Source organism: Sminthopsis crassicaudata, chromosome 5 (assembly GCF_048593235.1).
Source record: "Sminthopsis crassicaudata isolate SCR6 chromosome 5, ASM4859323v1, whole genome shotgun sequence".
Classification (NCBI taxonomy): domain Eukaryota; kingdom Metazoa; phylum Chordata; class Mammalia; order Dasyuromorphia; family Dasyuridae; genus Sminthopsis; species Sminthopsis crassicaudata.
Window position 1 is genome coordinate 312,835,373 of NC_133621.1, and position 22,157 is coordinate 312,857,529.

Genomic DNA, 22,157 nt, shown 5'->3' on the forward strand with positions numbered 1-22,157 from the left:
TCCGGCACGGCCCCTCCCCACCCCCACCCCGCCCTCGGCTCCTCCCAGCTCCCTGCCCTCGGCCCCGGAGTATTGTTCCCCGAGCCGGCCCCGGGGGAGAGTGATTGAGAGGTGCGGGTTGTTAAGATCGCTATGGAAACCTGAGGTCTCTAAAAGCGGCCCCAGCCCGGGAGGGAAGGGGCGGAGAGCCTCCCCCGCCCCTGCGGCAGCGCCCGGCAACCTGAGAGGGCAGGCCCGGCGGGCCGGGGGGACGGGGGAGGGGGCGGCTGCCGCGGGGCTCTCGGGGTCGGGGAGAGGGGCCGAGGGGGACGCAGGCCACCGATCCCGTCCGGCGGCTGGGGAGCGTCCCGGGCAGCGGCGGGGCCGGAGCCGGCCGAGGAAGGGCCATTCCCGACGGATGGACTCCCGTCTCCGGGCCCGGTTAGCTGCCCTGGAACTTGGGGGGCGGGAAAGCCCGGGGGGAGCCTCCCTCCAGATCCAGGGAAAGCCCTGGGGGAGAGAGCTTAGAGTAAGCGAGCCCCAATGTCCCGAAAGCCCCCGGGGACGGGGCTGGAGCTCCGGACTGAAAGTTGCACTGGAAAGCACCGAGAACACGCGGCCTCCGAGCGGGGAGGGTTAGAGTTAGAAGGAACTTTAGAGCGGCGCCTCACAACTGGGAGCGCCCGGAGCGCACCGTTTGCGCCATGCTGCCCCCGTGTGGTAGAGCGGAGCCATGGCCGGAGCAAGCCCAGTCTGGGGAAGCAGGGGCGGCCCTGGGGAGCGGCCCTGGGGGGCGGCCCTGGGGGGCGGCCCTGGGGGGCGGCCCTGGGGAGCCCCGGGATGCTGGGGCGGGCCTGGGGGGGCGGGCCTGGGGGGCGGCTCTGGGGGGCGGCTCTGGGGGGGGCAGCCCTGGGGGGCGGCCTTGGGAAGCCCCGGGATGCTGGGGCGGGCCTGGGGACAGGAGTAGTGGGGCTGCGCCCGAAGAGCCGGTGTCCCCTGCGGCCTGCCGTTCCCTTCTCTGGAACAGAGCCCAGCGCTCCGGGGCGCCCCTAGCCGCGATGTCCCCCCCAGCGCTTTGCTGCCGCGTCAGGCCCTGGGCCGTCCTTGGGGGTGCGCAGCCCGGAGACGGGGTCTCTGTCACCCTCGGGGAGAGAGGAGTGAGCCCCTCTCGCTTTTCTGTTCTCTCAGTCTTTTCTCCTCCTTTCCCTTTCGCCCGTCTCTTCACTTTCTCCACTCTCTCCTCCCTCACCACTTTCTTCACTGCTTTCCTCCTCCACCTCACCTGCCCTGCCCCCTCCTCTTCCTCCTCTCCTCCTGTTCTTTTCCCTCCTCCCCCCCCCACTGTGTTCCCATCTAAAGACCAGAGTGAGTCCTCCCCGTGGCCTCCGGTCAAAGGGGCCCTGCTTGGAGCCGGTTAAACATTGATCTCCCCCAGCAGCCTGGAAGATGAATGGTTTTCCACTAACTGGAAGGAAAACAACCACCCTGCCTGACACTCGGGGAGTCAGGCACCGGACAGTCACGGAGCGGCCTCCAAGTGCCAGGCTTTGTGCCCGCTGGGAACGCTGAGCAAGGAGGCCCCGCCCTCACAGAGGGCACAGCCAGCGAGCCTCGGGCAAGCAACGTAGGAGGGCTCTGAGGTGATGGAAGCTGATCCTGGCGGGTGAGCTAGCCGTGGGACAGAAAGAGAGGGCGGGGCAGGGCCAGGCCTGGGGGAGGGGCTGGAGAGGGCAGGGGGGCAGGGCCAGGCCTGGGGGAGGGGCTGGAGAGGGCAGCCCCTCCTTAGGGCTCCTGGAATTGCATCTCAGACTCCCCTCCAAAGCCATGATTGGTTGTAAAGGCTGGGAGCCTCCCTGCTTGGGGATGAAAGTTTGGGGTGTGCTGGGGCTGGTGGTGAAAGATACCTGGAGGGGGAGGTTGAGAGCTTAGCCTGGGGAGGTGGGATGAGAACTGCCTAGCCTGGGGGGAGGGAAAGCTGCCTAGCTTGGGGGAGGGGGAGTAAAGCTGCAGGGATGGGGATAAGAATTGCCTAGCCTGGGGGAGGGGGAATAAACATCCAGGGGTGGGGGTGAGAGCTGTCTAGCCTGGGGAGGAGGTTTCACTTCATGCTATGCAAGAACCCCAGCCAAACTCGGGGATGTAAAACATGCTTTCCCTTCCTTTTCCAAGGAAATGACATTTGAAAAACTCCTGTTTTGGGTCTTGAGCTGGCAGCTCTTCCTTTTCCTCCATCAATTATTCCTCCTAAGGGCCGGCTGCCATAGGGCCTAAAGCTGAAGGGAGCAGAAGCTCACTCATGGCCATACCCAACACAGGATCTTCTAGACAGCCACCTTCCTTTCCATTAGGGAAACTGAGGCCGGACAGATTACCAGGACTGACCAGTCACTCGATGCCTGGAAGTAGCTCTTTTTTCATGGGACCGGCAGAAGCCCAGAGCTAGGAAAAAAAACAGAGAGATAAGTGCTCCCACACACACACACACACACAGAGAAGAGAGGGGCGATAGGGAAGACATACAAAGATCTCTCGGACAATAAACAGCAGAGCTTGATGTCAGGCCAGAGCCTCTGAGAGGAAGCCGGGAGGATTGTAAAGAGCCCTGGGTGTGGGGCGAAGCCCAGCTCTTCTTACTAATCCCCACCATCCGGGGCTCAGTTTCCTCATCTGTGAAAGGAGGGCAGTAGAACCTCAGGTGTTTACCTCAGAGCACTGCTATTAAGAGCACTGGAGCTTATGTAGGTAAAAAACTTGGCCAGTCTCAGAAAGCTATGGCAAGGTCACCTTCCTTACCACCCCCGTCACCACCATTTCAGAGGGCATTTGGAGAAGATGAGCTCTAAGATCATTTCTGAGAAATCTGAGGGTCCTGGGACTCCTGGCCCCTTCCGCTCCACCACACTGGACAAAACCCTCCTTCCCTCTTTGGAATGAGGTTTTCAGTCTTTTTCTATCTTTTTTTTTTTTTTTTTCCAAATGGATAAAGTGTCGTGAATGTGTGTCGGTTTCAAGTCTGTATAATTGAAACTTTTAGCTGAATCTTACTTGGACTGTTTCTTCCCAAGGATTCCAACGCAGCTGTATGGAGCCAGAAAGAACAGGATGCGAGGAAGCATCTGCCCACACTGCCCAGGCTTCCCCATGCCAGGCAGCCGGGCGTCGAGCTTTGAGTTAGCTAGACACCGTCTAGAGATCGAATGGATGCAAGTCAAGAGAGCCCGGCCTGTCTTACGGCCCCTGGAACTGAATTCCAGCTCAGATGCCACAGGGTTCCTGGCCGGGATTGTCACCCCTTCTGCAAGAGAGATGACCCCTAAGGGTACTCCCCCCTCTGGCTTTCTGTGTTTCCTATATCTTCTCTTTGTCTCTGTGTCATCTCTGTCTTCTGTCTCCTGTCTGTTTCTGGTTTTTTTCACTCTCTCTTTCCGACTGTCTCTCTCTCTTTCTGGCTTTCTCTGTGTGTATCTCTTTCTGTCTCTGTCCGTATCTCTCTCTGTCTCTGTCTGTATCTCTCTCTGTCTCTGTCTATCTCTCTTTATTTCTTTGTCTCTCAGTCTCTAGCTCTCTTTCTGTCTTTCTGCCTCTGTCTCTCTCTTCTATTTCTGTCTGTCCATCTCTCTGTCTGTCTCCATTTTTCTGTTTCTCTCCTCTCTCTCTGTTTCTATTTCTGTGTCTCTGTCTCTTCTATCTCTCTCTATCTCTCTGTCTCTGTCAGGAAACATGTTTCCACATCCGGGTATTCCTGCAGTCGCAAGACATCGTTTCACCAGTTGTCTTGCTATCCTGCTGCTTCCCTTTTAGTGAGGTTATCCTGGCTCCAGGTTCACTCTGCCTTTTGGTAAGACTGGCCACTGTACACCTGTGACTGTTTCCTCCCAGGTGTGCTTTCAATTCCATCCCACCATCCACCGGGATCCCAGCATTGTGCCAGGCCCTGGAGATAAAATATACAGAAAGAATACAGTTCCTGTCCTCAGGAAGCTTACATCCAACTGGTAGAAGTTGAGAAAGAGTTGGACCAAATTTTAAACACCTTAGAAATGAGACCCTGAAAGAAAGAGACTGGAAACTGAGTGGACTTCCATCAATCGGAGAACGGCTGAATGAAAGTTATGGGATATTATTGTTCTGTAAGAAATGACCAGCAGGAGGATTTCAGAAAGGCCTGGAGAGACTTACAGGAACTGCTGCTGAGTGAGATGAGCAGGACCAGGAGATCATTGTACAAGGCAACAACAAGATTATACAAAGATCAATTCTGATGGATGTGGCTCTTCTCAACAATGAGATGATTCAGACCAGTCCCAATGGTCTTCTGATGGAGAGAGCCATTTGCCAATTGTGGGTATGGATTTTCAGCATTTTCACTCTTTTTGTTGTTCGCTTGCATATTGTTTCTCATTTTTTCCTTTTTGATCTGATTTTTCGTGTGCAGCCCAATAATTGTGGAAATATTTGAAACACAAGGTTTTGCAAGGGTGAATGTTGAAAATTATCCATGCGTATATTCTGAAAATAAAAAGTTTTAATTGAAAAGAAATGAGATCCTAACCCTACAGGGAGCCACCATAGTTTATTGAGCAAGGTAGTGATGTAGTCAGATCCGTGTTTTAGAAAAATCCCTGTAGCTATGAAGAAGGGGGCTGGAGAGGAAGAGACCATTTAGGAGGCCCTACCTAAAGGGAGGGCGACCCTGCCCACAGCAGGACAGAGGGATGTCCCCTCACCTCTTTAATCAGAAAAGGCTACTCGGTTCATTCCTCACCTCAAGTTTAACAAGAACAATCCCCAGACCCAGCTCCAGAAAGCAGCCAAGCCCCAGGCTGGGACTGAGAGTACTTCAAGCTCCTGGCTCCAGAGGCTGCCCTTGGGGCTTCAGATCCAGCCCACTGCCCAGGGCATTATTGGCATCCTCCCCTAGGGAAGCTACCAGAGGCATGTGGTCCGCAAGTAATCCTCCCTTAGATCAGTAATCACTTCTTCAAAAGGTCACTACTAGGAAGAAAGATTCGTATTTGGCCCAAAGGCTTCCTTTGAGAGATTTTGGTTTTGTTCTGTGTGTGTGTGCATAAATAGATATAATGCTACATGTAGATATGTATACATATGTGTTATAAACTTTATGTAATTGTTGTTGTTGTTCAGTCAGTTCAGTCCAACACTTTGTGATCCCACTTGGGGTTTCCTTGGCAAAAATACTGGAGTATTTTGCCCCTTCATTCTCCAGCTCATCTTACAGATGAGGAAACTGAGGTAAATGGGGTAAAGGGACTTGCTCAGGTTCACATAGCTAGTGAGCATCTGAGGCTAGATTTGAATTTAGGTCCAGGCTGGGTACTCTATGCACTGAGTCACCTCTCTGCTCCCTCAGTACAACTACCTCAGTACCTCCTGCGGTCCTCCCAGTGATCTGGACAGGCAGGTCATGCCAGAATTATTAATGACCCCTTCTTGGGAAGGAAAGACAGCTTTGGATGGCTAGAATGTCGGGGTCTGTCTTTTTAAAGCTGAAATCGAGACATCCCCAGAGGGAAAAGAGATGGTGGCAGGGGCATGTGGGGGGGGATGGGAAGGGATTTGGGTCTGTCTACATCCAGCGTTGGGCTGTGCGGTTCTCTCTGTGTTGGCTTTGGTGCTGGGCTCTGGCCAGATATTAGCTGCCCTTGCCTTGTGCATTCGTGACTCACGAGAACCCTGAGAAAGAATCTTTCCCAAGCCTCCCTTTCCTTCGCCCCCATGCTTGCTCTGATGCTAGGTAGGAGCCGGGCCCCACCTGCTGCCTCTTCCCAGGTTCAGGGTGGATTCCTGAGCTCCCAGGTCATGGGATAGAGGCTTGAAGCAGAAGGAAGGAAGCCCAGGGGCCAGCTGGTCCAATCCCCTGTTGGTACAAAGCAGGAGACTGAGGCCCAGGGAGATGAGTTCGGACCGCCCATCATCCAACTCAGGAGTCAGCTCTGGTTCCCCGAAGTCTCCTGTAGCTCCAGCACAGCCAGCCCCTGCAGGGAACTATTCGGCTGCTTCTTGGATTGTTCCAAGCTTCTCAAGGTAGCTACAAGAAGGCTGGACACCAGGAGGTGCAGATGCCTCAGGCCAGGAAGGCAAGGGGCTGGGTGAATAAAAAAGAGGGAAGGATCCTGAAAGGCTCCAAGGAGGAAGTGACATCTCAGCTGGACCTCAGAGCAGGGCTTTCTCTCCAGGCAAATGTTCTCTGACTGATATGCAGGCTCCTCCAGGGCAGCCCCAGGCTCTCTTTTGCTTCTGGGTGCCCAGTTCCAAGCCAGAACAGGAGGCTAATATACACTAGGTGCTTTATAATGCTTCCTGATTTATCAAATCATCTCTTATGAACTGGGGCTTCTTGAGCTAGATTCCTCGCCCCCAGTACTTGGGAATAAAACAAGACCTTTTAGTTGCCCTCCATCAGGGCTGGAGCTGCTGATGAAGGAAGAGGAGACATGAGAATGGAGAGGTGGAAGAGGAAGAGAAGGAGAAAGAGAAATCTCCAGGTTGAAGACAAAAGCCATGATTTTCCACCAGTATTTTTAAGGACCATGAGGATTTAGGGCCAATTATCTTCCCAGAGAAAGACAGGGGAATTAATGCCTGAGGGGAGCAAGAAGAGGTAAGCTCTTCCTGTACCCCGACATGGGAAATGGGAGGTGCTCGGGCCTCTGTCTACCAAAAGACACCCACCTTTCTTGGCAGGGACCTTCCATCTCAGGATTCCAGTGCCTTCTGGTGGCCACCCATCATCTCTGTTTGGGGCTGAAGTTTCAGAAAAGGGAGTTCATAGGCTTCTAATACAATTCAAACTAGAGCAAAAATTCCCCTTTTTTTGAGAGACAAGGAATCTTTGCATCCTTCTATGCTTCCAGCTCTAGGCCAAGTGTCTATATTATTGGCAGGGAAACTGAGGCTCAGACTGAGGAAAATTCCTTGTCATACAGAGAGTTTAGTAAGGAATTTATCTGTATGGAGGTAGCCAGGCTTCTCATTGGGTGGGCTGCACCCTGATGGCTGGGTAGCATTTGGATATTGCAGGTGGCAGTGCAGCCAGACCAAGGTCTGCACATGGGAATGGTCTGACCCAAGTCACTCTTATTCCATTTCATTTCCCATGTGGGAGCCCTTCTCTGGCTTCCTCCTGACTCCCCCAAAAACCTCCCCTTCCTGCAGGATCACTTCAGCCTAGGAGCTCACAGTTCAACACTGCCCTCTGCTCTGGCACCCTCTGACTGGGAAGCACTGAAGAAGACAGCACTTCCCCAGAAGGGCTGAATTCCTTTGGATTGCTTTATCCTGCCCTCCTGCAGGGTGCCTTCCCTCTCCTATACCTTGCCCTTCCAGCTTTTTTGTGGGTTACTTTCCCTCCCCTTAGACCGTAAGTTCCTTAAGAGGAAGGATTGTCTTCTTCTATCACACTTGTATCCTTAGCACATATGTGCCTAGCACATAGTAGGTGCTTAATAAATTTTCATTGACTGATTGGCCCAACTGAAATGTTAATTTCACCAATGGGTATCAAATGCCTTGAATGGGAATTGGTAGGACTGGGCTTGATGGCCTTGAAGAGAGTTGTCAGATTCCTCTGCAGAATATTTTCCATTTCTCTCAATCCTTGTGTGAAGATCCATTTGCCTCAGGCAGGTACACTGTCTGCCATTAATGGCTCTAATTCTAGGTATATGGGGCATGGGACTCTGGGCTCATGGATTCAATTCCAGAAAAACCAAACTTCTAAAAGGAGGAGCACGGGCTTTTTCTTGTTGTCTCTGGCTGACTATCCTTCTACCCCAGAGTAGTACTTTCAGGCAGAGCAATCTCTTAAAGTCCATGTTTGGCTCATAGCCACGGTTTCTTCAAAAGAGACTTCGTATTCAAAAGATTTCAGGTATAGAATAGCTATTTCTTTCTTTCCCCACAAAACCATCTTTGTATAAGAGGTGAAATGCATGGACAGTAATGTAAGATCATATTGGTAAGGTGAGAGGAAAGCTCTAAGCCAGAGAAGAAAGGATTGGGATATATTGCAAAAGCACAACTTTTTCGTATTCTATTTCCCCCCCAGTTATATGTCAAGGAAATTTATAGCATTCATTTTTACAAGATTTTGAATTCCACCTTTTTCTATCTCCCTGCCTCCCTCTCCTCCCCTCTTCTGAAGATGCTAGGCAGTTTGATATAGTTTATACATGTGCTGTCTTGTAAAACATATTTCCGTATTAGTCACAGTTGGGAAAGAAGGAACAGATTTCCAAAAGAAAAAAAAACCCACAAAAAAATAAAATGAAAAAATATGTTTCAATCTACATTCAGGGTCCATCAGTTCTCTACCTGGTTACAGATACCATGTTCCTTTGTGAGTCCTTTGTACCCGTCTTGGAATATTGTTTTGCTGAGGAACATTGAGTCACTCGTAGTTGATTGTCACACAGTGTCGCTGATACCGTATGCAGTGTTTTCCTGGTTCTGTTCATTTCACTTTGAATCAGTTCATGCAAGTAAAAGCCCATCTTTTGAATGCCAGCCATGGAACTCCATGTTCTCCAGTGACTCACAGTGGGAGGGGACTGAATAGGCAATAGAGACATGATTGGTATGGTAGGGCCCCCCAGTGGGGGATTGGAAGTAGCACAGGGGGCATTATTCAGGAATGTATGCACAGAAAATGAGGTGGGCTAATCACTAGTAAGAAGAGCACTCGGAGAAGAATATGGACGAGAATCATGCAGGATGAGAAGGCTCAGACAGGGCAAAATGTGTTCCCTTAAGGGCACTACCTACTTTGAGAATTCAGATCAATTGAGGAAATTTTTCCAGACATCTTCCAAGAAAGTAACCCCCCAGTTTCATAGATGCAGCCCTGGAGCTGTCCACCCGACATCCCACTTCTGCATGAAAAATCCAGGCTACCCCTGTTTTTAGTCATCTTCCCCAAAGACGCTGTCTTCTTCCCCAATATCTATCCCGAGTAGAAGTTTTTAAGGGTATAGCCTAAAGCCATTCTTCTCTCCATCGTTCTCAAGCCTACAAATGGAAGTTCTTTGGAAACAGTGTCTGCTGTTAAGGATGGGCTTTGTTCCTGAGAAGACTTACATGAATTTTTTTTTTTTTTTTTTTTTTGAGGCTGGGGTTAAGTGACTTGCCCAGGATCACACAGCTAGGAAGTGTTAAGTGTTTGAGATCAGATTTGAACTCCAGTCCTCCTGAATTCAGGGATGGTGCTCTGTCTACTGCGCCACCTAACTGTCCCGACTTACATGAATTGATGGAGAGTGAAGTGAGCAGACGCAGGAGAACATTGTACACAGTAAGAGCAAGACTGCACAATGATCAATTGTGAATAACTTAGCTCTTCTCAGCAATTCAGTGATCCGAGACAATCCCAAGGGACTCAGACAATCCCAAGGGACTCATAATGAAGCATACTATTCGCCTCCAGAAAAAATAATTGATATGGTCTGAATACAGATTCTTTCATTCTTTTTTTACTTTATCTTCTTGTACAAAATGACTAATATGGAAATGTTTTACATAATTGCACATATATAAACTATATCAGATTGCTTACTATTTCAAGGAGGAACAGGTAGGAGGGAGGAATAGAATTTAAAACTCAAAATTTTTTTAAAGTGTTAGAAAATTTTAACATGTAATTGGGGGGGAGGAATAAAATATATAAGAAACAGATAGGTTTTGTTGTTAATAAATAGTTTAGAATAATTGAAAATCAAGTGAGATTCCCCTCCCAGACTCTCTCAATAAATATGCCTGCCGACATTCTCCTCGCCCCATACCTCAGTCTTCCATCTTTTCCAGCTTTGTACCATCTGCCTCAGTTATGCTTAGACTGGCAGGAATCTAACATTCAGGAACTCAGTCTTACTTTCCCAGCATGTTCTTCTGCATGGACTTCACAATCCTTTCAATCTGGGGCTGGGAGCCTGATGCAGGGTACCAAGATGATGGATGACCTGATCTTAGTTTTCTGTTCTCTGGCCTGGTAAGATTTCCTTTGATATTCACTGACCCAATAGAATGACTCATTAAGGGCAGTTATTTTAAAATTGTTTAATGAACATACCAAAATCTGTTTCAGGATAGGAAACTGCAATCGCATCTATGATCCCTTTGTTCACTTGTTAAAAGGATTAAAAAACAACAACAACAACAACAAAGTTTTAATTGCAATTTAAAATCAGATTTTAGAAGATATTTCTTCAAGTCCCTTTTAGCTATAATCTCCACCAAGTGGAGCGTTTCCTAGTGAGCAAGATGAACAGTAAAAACAAGTCAGTTGACCACAGATAATAATGTAAGCAACGTTCTGCACACAGAGGCTCCACCTAAGTACATTTCATCATCTGGTGTGTGTGTGTGTGTGTGTGTGTGTGTGTGTGTGTGTGTGTGTAATGTTGGTGGGAGAGAGGTGGAATTACAAAATTCATTTTCTCCCAGTCTCTTTGGGAAGATTGGCCCAAACCTGCCAGACAGTGGACTCTAAGCAGAGAGGTCCTCCCATCCACCAGCTCTCGGGCTTTTAGGAGATGAGGGGGTTCACCAGCTAAGCTACCTGCCCTCCCCGGGAGAACTGAGTCTGCCAGAGCTGGAAGGGATTTGATTTACTTAGACTGTAAACTATAAAATTGGAGGAGACTCTGGAATATGATATGTCACAACAGGGAAACATCTTAGATTAAAGATTATGTACCAAAACTAGAACAAAGCTCTGTTGCTGGAAGAAATACTGGAACGGAGATTATCTGCCAGCACACATGACAGATGAGAAAGACCTCAAAATAGAGGAAGGGCCTTAGAATAGGGGATGTCAGGGTTGGGAGGGGCCTGAGAACAGGGGATGTCAGGGTTGAAAAAACCATTACAACTTAGAGTATCAGATCAACTGAAGTTTTAGAGTGGGGAAGCAGATTTTAGAACTAGAAAACTAACCCTAAAAGGGCTGTGGAAACCTCTATTCTGGAATCTTGGGACTTCTTTGAAGGGACTTAGGAATCACTTAGTCCAACCCCCTGATTTTATCAATGAGGAACCCAAGGAAGTCACTTGGCCAAGGTCGCAGTCAGGAAGCAGTAGTAGCAGAGCTGATCATCCATACCCCAGCCCTTTGTCCCCTTCTCCTGCTCCCTCTTTGAGGCATCTGTGGAAGAGAAATGCCAGGTCCTTGAGCCCAGGCCCTGAGAGTCTTATTCTTGAGTGGGAAGTCAGTGGCCTGTTCCTGACTAACTGGTGTTCCTGCTATGTAGTGAGAGCAGGCTCAGGGGAGCTCCTGAGAGCCAGGGAAGGAGATAACCCCGGACCGGCCACTCTGTCCTGGGCCCAGCGGTTCTGCTTTCTGGCAGGCCCAGAGATCTTGGACAGGAGGGAGGAGAGTGTCTATCTCCCCATCCCTCCGAAGCTCAGTGACTCACTCTCAGGAATCTCTCCTGAAAGCATCCACTTCCCACAGCACTGATCCCTGCCGGGCCTCAGCTGGGAGTAAGGGTGAGGGTTGGATGCTGTCCAGGAGCCCTGGCACAAGGAGGCCTTTGTGGCTCCCCCATCTCCGCTCCGGGGCAGGAGCCCCTGAGTCACCAGGAGCAGCAATTTGGAAAGTGTGCAGAGATTCTCAGATATCCTGATGAGCCTGGTCCCTTTAGCCAAAGTAGAGAAATGATGGATGGGAGGATTCCACGTGGGGCTTCAGATGTTGTTGGAGGTTTGTGATTTCTCTATGGCACCAAAAGCCCACTGGTTGAAGCATGGGAAGACTGGGCTCTGCCACTCACTACTGGTGTAAGCTGGTCACCTTCCTTCCCCTAGGTCTCAATTTCTCCATCTGTAAAATGGGACTATTGAACTTCTTGACCTCGAAGACCCCAAATCCTAAGCTCTATGACCTTCTGACTGGAATTTAGGCTGAAATTGAGCTTTCCCTCAAGGTGTCCTCTGCAGCCAGATGGATGGATGAAGGAGCAGCATGGTGGAAACCATCGGCCCAGCAGAAGATTAGAGCAGAAGGAGACTTTCTGCATATTCTGGCTCACTGGCAGATCTCCAGATGACCGAAGCACAGCATTGCCTTTGCAGTCACAGCGTACAGCAGGAGAGGAGAGTTGGGAGAGTGGCTCCTGTACATGTGATTCCCAAGGTGAGTCCCATACCATACCTAATTGGACTTGCATGTTCCACAAATTCGTGCTCTATTCAGTAGAAACAGTCGTCCTCAGCACACCCTGTGAGATCATTGTTGTTCAGTCGTTTCAATGGTTTATTCTCCGTGACCCCATTTGGGGTTTTCTTGGCAAAGACATTATAGTAGTTTGCCATGTCCTTCTCCGGCTCATTTCACAGATGAGGAAATTATATAGGGTGAAGTGACTTGTGCAGGGTCACACAGCTAGTAAATGTTGGAGGCCAGATTTGAACTCAGACTCAGATGAGCTCTATTCAGGATACCATCTATCTACCCCCATCTTTTGAGGCATCCTTAACCTCACTAGGTCTCAGAGAGGGGAACTGAGGCCCAGAGTCATTAAAATGGAAAGAACCTTCTGGCAGAGGAGTTCAAGAGAAATTAGTCTGAGATTAGGCTCTGAACTTGATCTTTCTCTTTCTGAGCCTCAGCTTTCTCACCAATGAAACAGAGATGCTAATAAATAATAACAGTAATAATAGCCAGCACTGAGATAGTCCTTTAAGGTTTGGGCATCGATTTACCAATGTTAACTCATTTGATCTTCACAACAACTCTTGGAGACAAACATGATTATTATCCATATTTTACAGTTGAGGAAACTGAGGCAGAGAAAGAGTGCATGGCTTGTCCTTGGTCATACAGATTATTAAGTATCTGAGATAGAGCTACCCACCAGGCATCTGCCTCATCATAAGAATGACATCATTCCCTTTGTTTGATTATTTGGAGCAGGGTTTCTTGGTCTTTCTCATGAAAGAGACCCCTTTACCAGCCTGGTGAAGTCCCAGACCCTTTTCCAGAATTACGTTTCATGGTTCATAACTGGAAGAAATGCTCAATTTGAGCCAAAGGTCAGGAAAAACCAAGATGTATGTTTTCCCCTCCCAGTTTATAGAACATCCAGAATCTACCATCACTGCAGATCTAATTAAGAACCCTTGAATTGAAACTTCCATTTAAAAAATGGAATTTGGGATTAGGATTATTTCCCATGTCAAGTGACTTCAATGTTATTAGAAAAGTATAAATTGAGTCATTTTACTTTGGTTTGCTCTTGTTATTTTAAATGCTTAAAGACTGGTCTTTCCATTTCTCTTTGGTGCACTTGTCATGTGATGAGGGTTGGGTAACAAGGGCTTGGCTTAAGGCTTGGGAGATTTCAAGGGCATTGATTCCACTTTTACCCTGGCAGAAGATGGAAATCCCAGAGATTAGGTCTGACTTAGTGAGAATAATTACTTTAAAAGCAAGGTTTTAGCCAATTGCTAAAGATTGGTGGATTACTTTCATGATGCTGCTCCTAGACACGTTTTGTGGTGGTTTCTCTGGGCACCAGAGGAGCTCAATCTGGCTCTGGGTGTGGTAGAGAGAGCTCAGACTGGGAGTCGGGGAACCAGGGTTTCAAGCCATCTGATGCTAACATGGTGAACCTGATCAGGATCTTGGGCTTAAAGGTGCCAGTCGTCCTAGAGCACAGATACAGCCTGTGGCTCTCTAGGAAGAGGATTCTTCCGTAAGATGACTTGAGACGCATCCTTAGAACACTGACTTCATTTCAGAAGTCACTTCCTAGGCCAGAATCTGACCTAACAGGATATACCCACCAAGCCAATGTCCTGGTAAGGGCAGCCTTCTCCTCTCCACAAATCAAGGTAAAGACGATCCAGCCAGCCAGTCCAATAAGATTTTCTTTATATATATATATATATATATATATATATATATTTTATAATATTATCCCTTGTATTCATTTTTCCAAATTACCCCCCCTCCCTCTATTCCCTCCCCCCGACGACAGGCAATACCATACATTTTACATGTGTTACAATATAATCTAGGTACAATACATGTGTGCGAATATCATTTTCTTGTTGCACAATAAACATTAGAATCCGAAGGTACATGCAACCTGGGCAGACAGATATTAGTGCTAACAATTTACATTCACTTCCCAGTGTTTCTTCTCTGGGTGTAGCTACCTCTGTCCATCATTGATCAACTGGAAATGAGTTGGCTCTTCTTTATGTTGAAGATTTCCACTTCCATCAGAATACATCCTCATACAGTATTGTTGTTGAAGTGTACAGTGATCTTCTGGTTCTGCTCATTTCACTCAGCATCAGTTGATTTAAGTCTCTCCAGGCCTCTCTATATTCCTCCTGCTGGTCATTTCTTACAGAGCAATAATATTCCATAACCTTCATATACCACAATTTACCCAACCATTCTCCAACTGATGGACATCCATTCATCTTCCAGTTTCTAGCTACAACAAAAAGAGCTGCTACAAACATTTTGGCACATATATGTCTCTTTCCGCTCTTTAGTATTTCTTTGGGATATAATCCCAGTAGTAGCACTGCTGGGTCAAAGGGTATGCACAGTTTGATAACTTTTTGGGCATAATTCCAGATTGCTCTCCAGAATGGCTGGATTCTTTCACAACTCCACCAGCAATGTATCAGTGTCCCAATTTCCCCACATCCCCTCCAACATTTGTCATTATTTGTTCCTGTCATCTTAGCCAATCTGACAGGTGTGTAGTGGTATCTCAGAGTGGTCTTAATTTGCATTTCTCTGATCAGTAGTGATTTGGAACACTCTTTCATGTGAGTGGATATAGTTTCAATTTCTTCCTCTGAGAATTGTCTGTTCATATCCTTTGACCATTTATCAATTGGAGAATGGTTCGGTTTCTTATAAATTATGGTCAGTTCTCTATATATTTTGGAAATGAGACCTTTGTCAGAACCTTTGTTTTTAAAAATATTTTCCCAATTTGTTACTTCCCTTCTAATCTTGTTTGCATTAGTATTATTTGTACAGAAACTTTTTAGTTTGATGTAATCAAAATCTTCTATTTTGTGATCAATAATGATCTCTAGTTCTCCTCTGGTCACAAATTCCTTCCTCCTCCACAAGTCTGAGAGGTAGATTATCCTCTGTTCCTCTAATCTATTTATTATCTCCCTCTTTATGCCTAAATCATGGACCCATTTTGATCTTATCTTGGTATATGGTGTTAAGTGTGGATCCATATCTAATTTCTGCCATACTAATTTCCAGTTTTCCCAACAGTTTTTTCCGAATAATGAATTTTTATCCCTAATGTTGGAATCTTTGGGTTTGTCAAAGATTAGATTGCTATAGATGTACCCTTTTTTGTCCTTTGTATCTAATCTGTTCCACTGATCTACCGGTCTATTTCGTAGCCAATACCAAATGGTTTTGGTGACTGCTGCTATATAATATAGCTTTAGATCAGGTACACTTAGACCACCTTCCTCTGAGTTTTTTTTCATTAGTTCCCTTGCAATTCTTGACCTTTTATTCTTCCATATGAATTTTGTTGTTATTTTTTCTAGGTCATTAAAATAGTTTCTTGGGAGTCTGATTGGTATAGCACTAAATAAATAGATTAGTTTGGGGAGTATTGTCATCTTTATTATATTCGCTCGGCCTATCCAAGAGCACTGAATGTCTTTCCAATTATTTAAATCTGATTTTATTTTTGTGGCAAGTGTTTTGTAATTTTTCTCATATAATTCCTGACTTTTCTTTGGTAGATGGATTCCCAAATATTTTATACTCTCAACATTTGTTTGGAATGGAATTTCTCTTTGTATCTCTTGCCCAATAAGATTTTCAACCTTCTCCCATTACAATTCCAATTTTAGCTCAATTTTGATGTGAGTTTTCACCCTAAAAGCTTCCTCAAAGGCAATGGGCTATTTGGAGAGGTGTGTTGATTCTCTCATAAGTGAAAATGGAATTTCTAGGGCAGAGGGGCAGAAGGTGATAGGATCCTGGATCTAGAGCTACAAGGAGCTGCAAAAGCCATTTTCTAGATGGGGAAACTGAGGCTTAGAAAGGTGACCTGACCCAGCCAGGATGGCACAGGTAGGAAGTGGCAGGGTCTCAGACTACAGTGCCAGTGCAGTCCCCATTCCCATTTGTAGTCTGGGTGTGGAGAACCTGGGGCAGAGAGGGAGAGAGAAGATATCCTTTGAGGTACAGTCATGGAGAGGGGGTCCTGGGGCCTGCCAGCTGCTTCTCCTGCAGCACCCTGGCGTTCTGTCTCTGATGGCCTTTCTTCTAGTTGATTGCTTCATTTTCTCTCCTTGGGTGCCTCCCTTTGATCTTCACTAAAACCTAAAGAGATGATAAACTTGGTCAAGACCACTCAGCTGGGCAATAATCAGAGCCAGGCCAAATTCCCTGCACCCTTCTGAAAGCAAATGGATGTGCAGAAATCTAAACCCAAAATGCTGGCATTGAGGAGGTTCCAAGGAGAGGGTCAAGGAAAAGTTAGCCAAATGGGCGCCAGGTTACACTGAAGGAAGCTCCAAATCTATTCATTACATATGGTCACATCTGTCAGACTTAATGAGGCCTCCAATCCCTAGCCTACCCTTCTCACCCCCTGTCCATGGTGCTGATTGAACCCTTCTCAATTTGGGGATGGAGAGTGGTCAGCTGCAAAACTCCTGCCCAGATCGGGATTGGAATCATTGGGACATCAAGTAAAGGCCTGGGTGGGTGAGTCTCAGAAGGTGCTAAGTTCCCCCTTTGAGATTAGGACCAGGATGGAGAGAATTCCCAGGTAAGAAAATCTCTTCCACCAGGGCAGGTGGGCTCTCCCTTTGTAACACTGCCTGGCAAAGTTTGATGCTGCTCCCATTTCCCATTTCCTGCTTTTTTCTGCAAAGACTGAGTGACTCCTAACATAGCCTGTTGTTGGGAGGACTTTTGCTCCTCTTTCCTTGGACTAGAACTCCCTGAGGCCCCTTCTCTGAGGGTTCTGGGATTGGGGTCAGAGGCCCCGGGTTTGCACCCTGACTCATATGATGAATCATCTCCCTCTCTGGATCTGCTTTCTCTCTTTTAAAATAAAGAGATTACAGTGACTGCCTCTGAGATCTCTTTCACAGCAGAGGTACTGAGCCTGGAGACCAGCCTTTAGGTCATTTAGATAAGTAAGGAACTCTTCAGGATCTTGAGGTGATTAAGAATCGACTAAGTAGCCCCATGGATAGAGTTCTGAGCCTGGGGTCAGGAAGACTGGAATTCACATTCAGATCTGACTCAGTACACTTCCTAGCTGTGTGACTTTAGACAAGTACCTTAACTTCTGTTTCCCTCAGTTTTCTCAAAAATACTATGGGGTATATTATACATTGTACAGTGTACAACTTCCCAGGGTTATGTCCCTTCAGCGGAGGACCTCCTGTCCCTGCCACCCTAGCTATGCTCTGCGCCAGGGTCTGATTGCATCAGACACCCACCATTTTCCCCTTCGGTGATGGCCAGGATCACACAGAGTCAAGCGGGAGTGAAATGACTGAGAAACATGTCGGGACTCACAGTGTCCCGTCATCCCTAAGGTCCCCTCCTCACTCGGAAGCATTTTCAGGCTCCTTCTTGTGATCCAAGCATCCGGCACCACAAGCACAGATTCTCATGGGAAACGGAATCTTGGAAACTGATGCTAATGAGTAATTATTCTCTTGGCTGTGACATGCCGAAGAAGGAAATCTGTTCTCTTGTCTACCTTGGCCATGTCTGCTCAAAGACTAAGTCCCATTTCTTGAGCACTTGCAGCCTTGCAATGTGCTCCCCCCACGAGGTCTCTCTGAAGTCAGGAGTTTAAGGAGGAAGGAGGAAGGAACTGTGGGGAGGAGGGGGCCCACGGTGCTGGAGTAAACTTGGAGAGTGGGGAAGGGGGGACCAAGGTGCTGGGTATAAACTTGGAAGGGGATCAAGATGCTGTGTGATTTTGGAGGGGAGATGCTAGGTATGAACTTAGAGAGTAGTGGAGGGAACCCCAAGATGCTGGTTGTAAACTTAGGGGATTTTGCCACCTATCTTTAGTTGTTGTTGTTTTTAAAGAATATTTCAAATAAAATGAAACCATTGGGTTTTTTTTCTTCTGTTCAAGGGATCAAGAAAAAATTCACCCACTTGAAGTCCGGCTGGAAATGATGCTTTGGTGGGTAGGGGGGGATGTAGACATTGGTGGGGCAGGCTGGTTGTTTCCGGCTCCTGAGTTGTGCCCCACCTGTCGAGGCCTTTGTCTAGATTTCTAGCCCACATGCCTCAAGCTCTGACTTCCTGCTTGGCGAGCAGCATCTGAAGCGGGGGACCCTGCGTGCGGTCTTGTCTGAGGGCATGCCCCCCGACAAGAGGAGCCATTCACTGGGCACCAGGACGGGACCAGGCAGAGAATCTGAAAGGAGACTTTTGTTGGGAAGCTCGGGTCTCGGGTGCATGTGTGTGACTTTGCTGCATGAGGCACCCACAATTACGCTAATTTTAAACCTGGTTATTAGCCCATTCAATAGATCCCACTGTTACTGAATTAACTCGGTCCCAGTTATAATTTGGTGGCAGGAAGAGAGGAACGCTTAAGCGCAGAGGCATGTGAATTGGAAAATCCAGCCTTTGTTTTCTCTATCTTAGAATCTGAAAGCTGGAAGGCAATCTCGGGGCGCCCGACCCAACCTCCCCAACGAGCAGCTTGCGGTCTCCACTTGAAGACCTCCAAGGACGGGCACTTCCCTCCTACCAAGGTAGCCCAGGCCCCTTTGCGATGCTAATTGTGAGAAAGTTCTTTGACCCTTTTTATCTCACGGTCCCCTTTTGGCACCCCTTCTCGTGAACCATTCCCTGATCGGGCGTCCCTATCTTGTTATCCATGTTGTTCAGTCGTTTTTCAGTTGTGTCTGACTGTGTGTGACCCCATTTGGGATTTTCTTGGCAAAGATCCTGGAGTGATTGAACATTTCCTTCTCAGCTCATTTTACAGATGAGGAAACTGAGGCAAGCAGGCGAAGTGGCTTGCCCAGGATCACCCGCTAATGAGTCTCTGAGGCCAGATTTGAAGAAAGGTTTCCTGACTCCAGGCCAATCCCCCCGTACCTTCCTACTTCCACGGCTTTCCAGCCCCATCTCCTCTCTGTCTTCCTGGGCCTCTGCTCCCAGGTTAAGGAGCCAGCCTAGGCCAGGCCGCTTCCTCTCACTCGTTTTTCTCTCTTTTGATTGGTCAGTCAGTCAACAAGTATTTGTTAAGAGCCTACTACGGGCTAGGCCCTGGGTAAGTGCTGGGGATGTAAATAAAGGCCTCCCCCAAGCATTTCCATTTAGCTGCTTTAGAGCTCGGGGCCACCCTCCCAAATTGGAGCGGCTCACTTGGGCTGGATGTCTTCATTAGACTTGTTAGGGCCAGCTCACTCCTGAGCTCCTTGTCCCTCTGGGGGCAGCCCCCGCAGGCCTCCCTTCCCTCCAGGACTCAGTCAGCACAGTTCCTGGCACATTGTGGGTGATTAATAATCCCAGTTGCCTTAGCCTGGCCCCATGGGAGCTAGAGAAGCTTACAGTTAGATAAATGGAAAAGTAGCTAAACACCAGGCTCCGAGAGCAGGCCTTAATGTCAGCGGCCTTTGGCTGAATCAAAGGAGGGGAAACAGAATGGGAACAAACGCTTAAAGCCTTAGATTTGGTTAAGAAGAACCATCCTCCTCCATCAAAGATGGGGGGTAGGTTTAGATGGCAGTTTGTAAAAGAGTTGAGAGTCTTAGTGGACTACAAGCTCATTATGTATTAACCATGTGACTTGGTCGTTAACCACACTCACATGACCTTGGGCTACATAGGTACATACATGGGTGTGCTAACAAAAACCACGGCCCGTGACAGCTTTGAGTTTAGTTATTAGCATTTTCCCCATCACTTTCTTAAGTCCAGACAATCCGTGGAACAATAAAGCCAAGCCCCCTTGGCGCCATGTGCCCATTTCTGGGTGTGGCTGCGAGTGTAGGCCTTGGTGGGAGAGCCCCCAGCCCCAGGGCCGTGCCTCGGGAGGACAGAGACGGAATCAAAGAGGCGCCAACGGGCAAAGTCCAGCAGGGAGCCCAGCGGGGGGTGGGGGGGGTGGGCTGCAGGCCCCACAGTGTGAGGGCAGCGGGAAGGCAAGGCCGACGTTCCGCCGTGCTCAGAGATGCCGCGTGCAGGCCAGGGGAGGGAGTGCTGGACCCTGCCCTGGCCCTCTAGGCCAGGGCACTCACTTGTGGAAGAATGTGCAGAGCCAGGGACAGGGGTGGGGCGCCTCCAGAACAGAAGCTCAGCTGCCTCCCCAGCTGTCTTATCTTGTCTTATCACCTGGAAGAGGAATGTGCTCTTGTCTGAGGGGCAGATGAGAAGCCGGGAGCGCCGGCCCCTGGGATGGATGTTTGCCCAGGGGGGGCTCTCTGTCCCTGCAGGTCTCAGGGAGCCTGGATGCCGCCAGTGAGGGGGATTCTGGTTCCACGCAGATTGGACCGAGTGGTCTCCAGGATTGATGGCATCTCCAGAGGCTTGAACCCCAGAGAGGCTGGCGGTGGGGCCGGTTCGGCAATGCGGATCGGGGAGAGGTCCCAAAGGCATGCGGGCGTCCACCGGCCCTTCCTTGGCACTTTCCTGGGGGCTCGGGCCGCAGCCCAACAAGTTCCGACACCTCGAGCTGCAGCGGTGGGCAGGTGGGTGGAGGCCCGGGGAGGCTGCCAATGACTCATTGGCTTTCTGCAGAGGCCCAGCAGAATGCATCTGTTAAGACAGCACCTGATGGAGTAAGCAAGCACCCCATCCATTATCTCAGACGGGGAGGAAGGCCCGGAGGGAGCTGGGCGTGGGCTGCCTCCCCTCCCCCCCCCTCTCCCTCCATCACTCCCCTCCTGCGTTCTCCCACACCCTCTCCTAAATGTTTGTGCTGGATGGCAGACAGATTTCTGTGTCCCAGCTCAGGGCCTGGCACCTAGTAGGTGCTTAACGAATACCTGCTGATGGATTGATTTCAGAAACTTCCCTCTAAGTTACGTCTGAGGCCACGAAATGTATTCTTAAAGCCAAGCTTCGGACAGTTGTCCCACCAAGATGCAGCCTGGGCCAGGGCTTAGAGAAACGCGGGGAGGGAGCCCCCCGCAGCGGGGGTCTTCGGAGTGCGCTGGGCCACTTGTTAGCCGAACGCAACGGGATTCTGACTGAGGTGCAGGGTGTTCCTATGTGCAAACATGCCCCTGATTCCGGGGGAGACGGGGAGTCAGCAACTGGGAGAGAGGCTCGAGAGAACCAGATTCTGGGAGCCTGGGCTGGGCGCTGGGCAGAGGAGTGGCAGACGTGCAAGGCCCCAGAGGCCATTTGGACCGGACTGGGCCCCCCCCAGGGTGCTGCCGGGGAGGCTGCGGGGTGACAGGGGCCGTCCCAGCCTTGAGATTCTGGAAATGGCCTTGTCATCCCCGACGTGGCCCTGCCGGGAAAAGAAGCCAGTGGTGGGAAGGGCTGAGCCCCGCCCCAGGCCAGGAGAGCTGGGCCGGGAGGGGGAGGAGAGCATGTAGACACAGGCTCCCTCCTGGCTGCTGCTCAGCTCCCAGGGAAAAGCACCGCTCGGCAGCTTGGGGCCTGTGCAGGATGAGGCTGCGGAGTCTCCCCCACGGGCCTGGGTCCGCTGCCCACTCTGGGGAACACCCCCAATACTCAAGGGCACCGAGGGCAGCCGGTGACCGCCTCCTGCCTGAAGGAGAAGGAAAGTGGGAAGGAGGCTGGCCCAGGCCAAGGGGGGGACGATCACTGGCCCTTCAGCACTGGCCCGATACCCCCTGCCTGGCTGGCTTCCCGCCCCAGCAGGAGCTTTCTCCGAACTTTCACCCTAAGTGCTCACAGGATCACACGGGGTCCCAGGGCTGCCCCGTCTCCCTCCCCGGAAGGGTGGCCCCTCAGAACGTCCCACAACGCTGGGAGGCAGGAGCCTGCAGACCTTCAAGTATCCAGGCTGCTTCTCCTGAAGACTCTTAGTCCTGAATTCGAATCTGGACTCAGAGCCTTCCTAAGTAAGCACGTCACTTCCCTTCGCGGGCCTCAGTTTCCCCTTCTGTAAAATGAGCTGGAGAAGGACCTGGCAAACATTCCGGTATATTTGCCAAGAAAACCCCCGATGGGTCACAGAGCCTGA

The 22,157-nt window shown here is 49.3% G+C and overlaps 1 long non-coding RNA gene across 8 annotated transcripts; it reads left to right on the forward strand.

Moving 5' to 3' along the window:
* Positions 1-18: 18 nt before the first annotated feature.
* On the forward strand, positions 19-19,309 carry LOC141545122 (uncharacterized). Of its 8 annotated transcripts, none has more exons than XR_012482904.1 (6): positions 19-111; positions 1,418-1,642; positions 3,045-4,324; positions 11,800-12,127; positions 18,635-18,744; positions 18,969-19,309. It is a non-coding gene; the product is annotated as an uncharacterized LOC141545122 (long non-coding RNA). The 8 variants fall into 8 exon arrangements; XR_012482903.1 differs by lacking the exon at positions 19-111 and adding an exon at positions 141-420 and having other exon boundaries at positions 1,415-1,642; XR_012482900.1 differs by lacking the exon at positions 19-111 and adding an exon at positions 141-420.
* Positions 19,310-22,157: the final 2,848 nt, after the last annotated feature.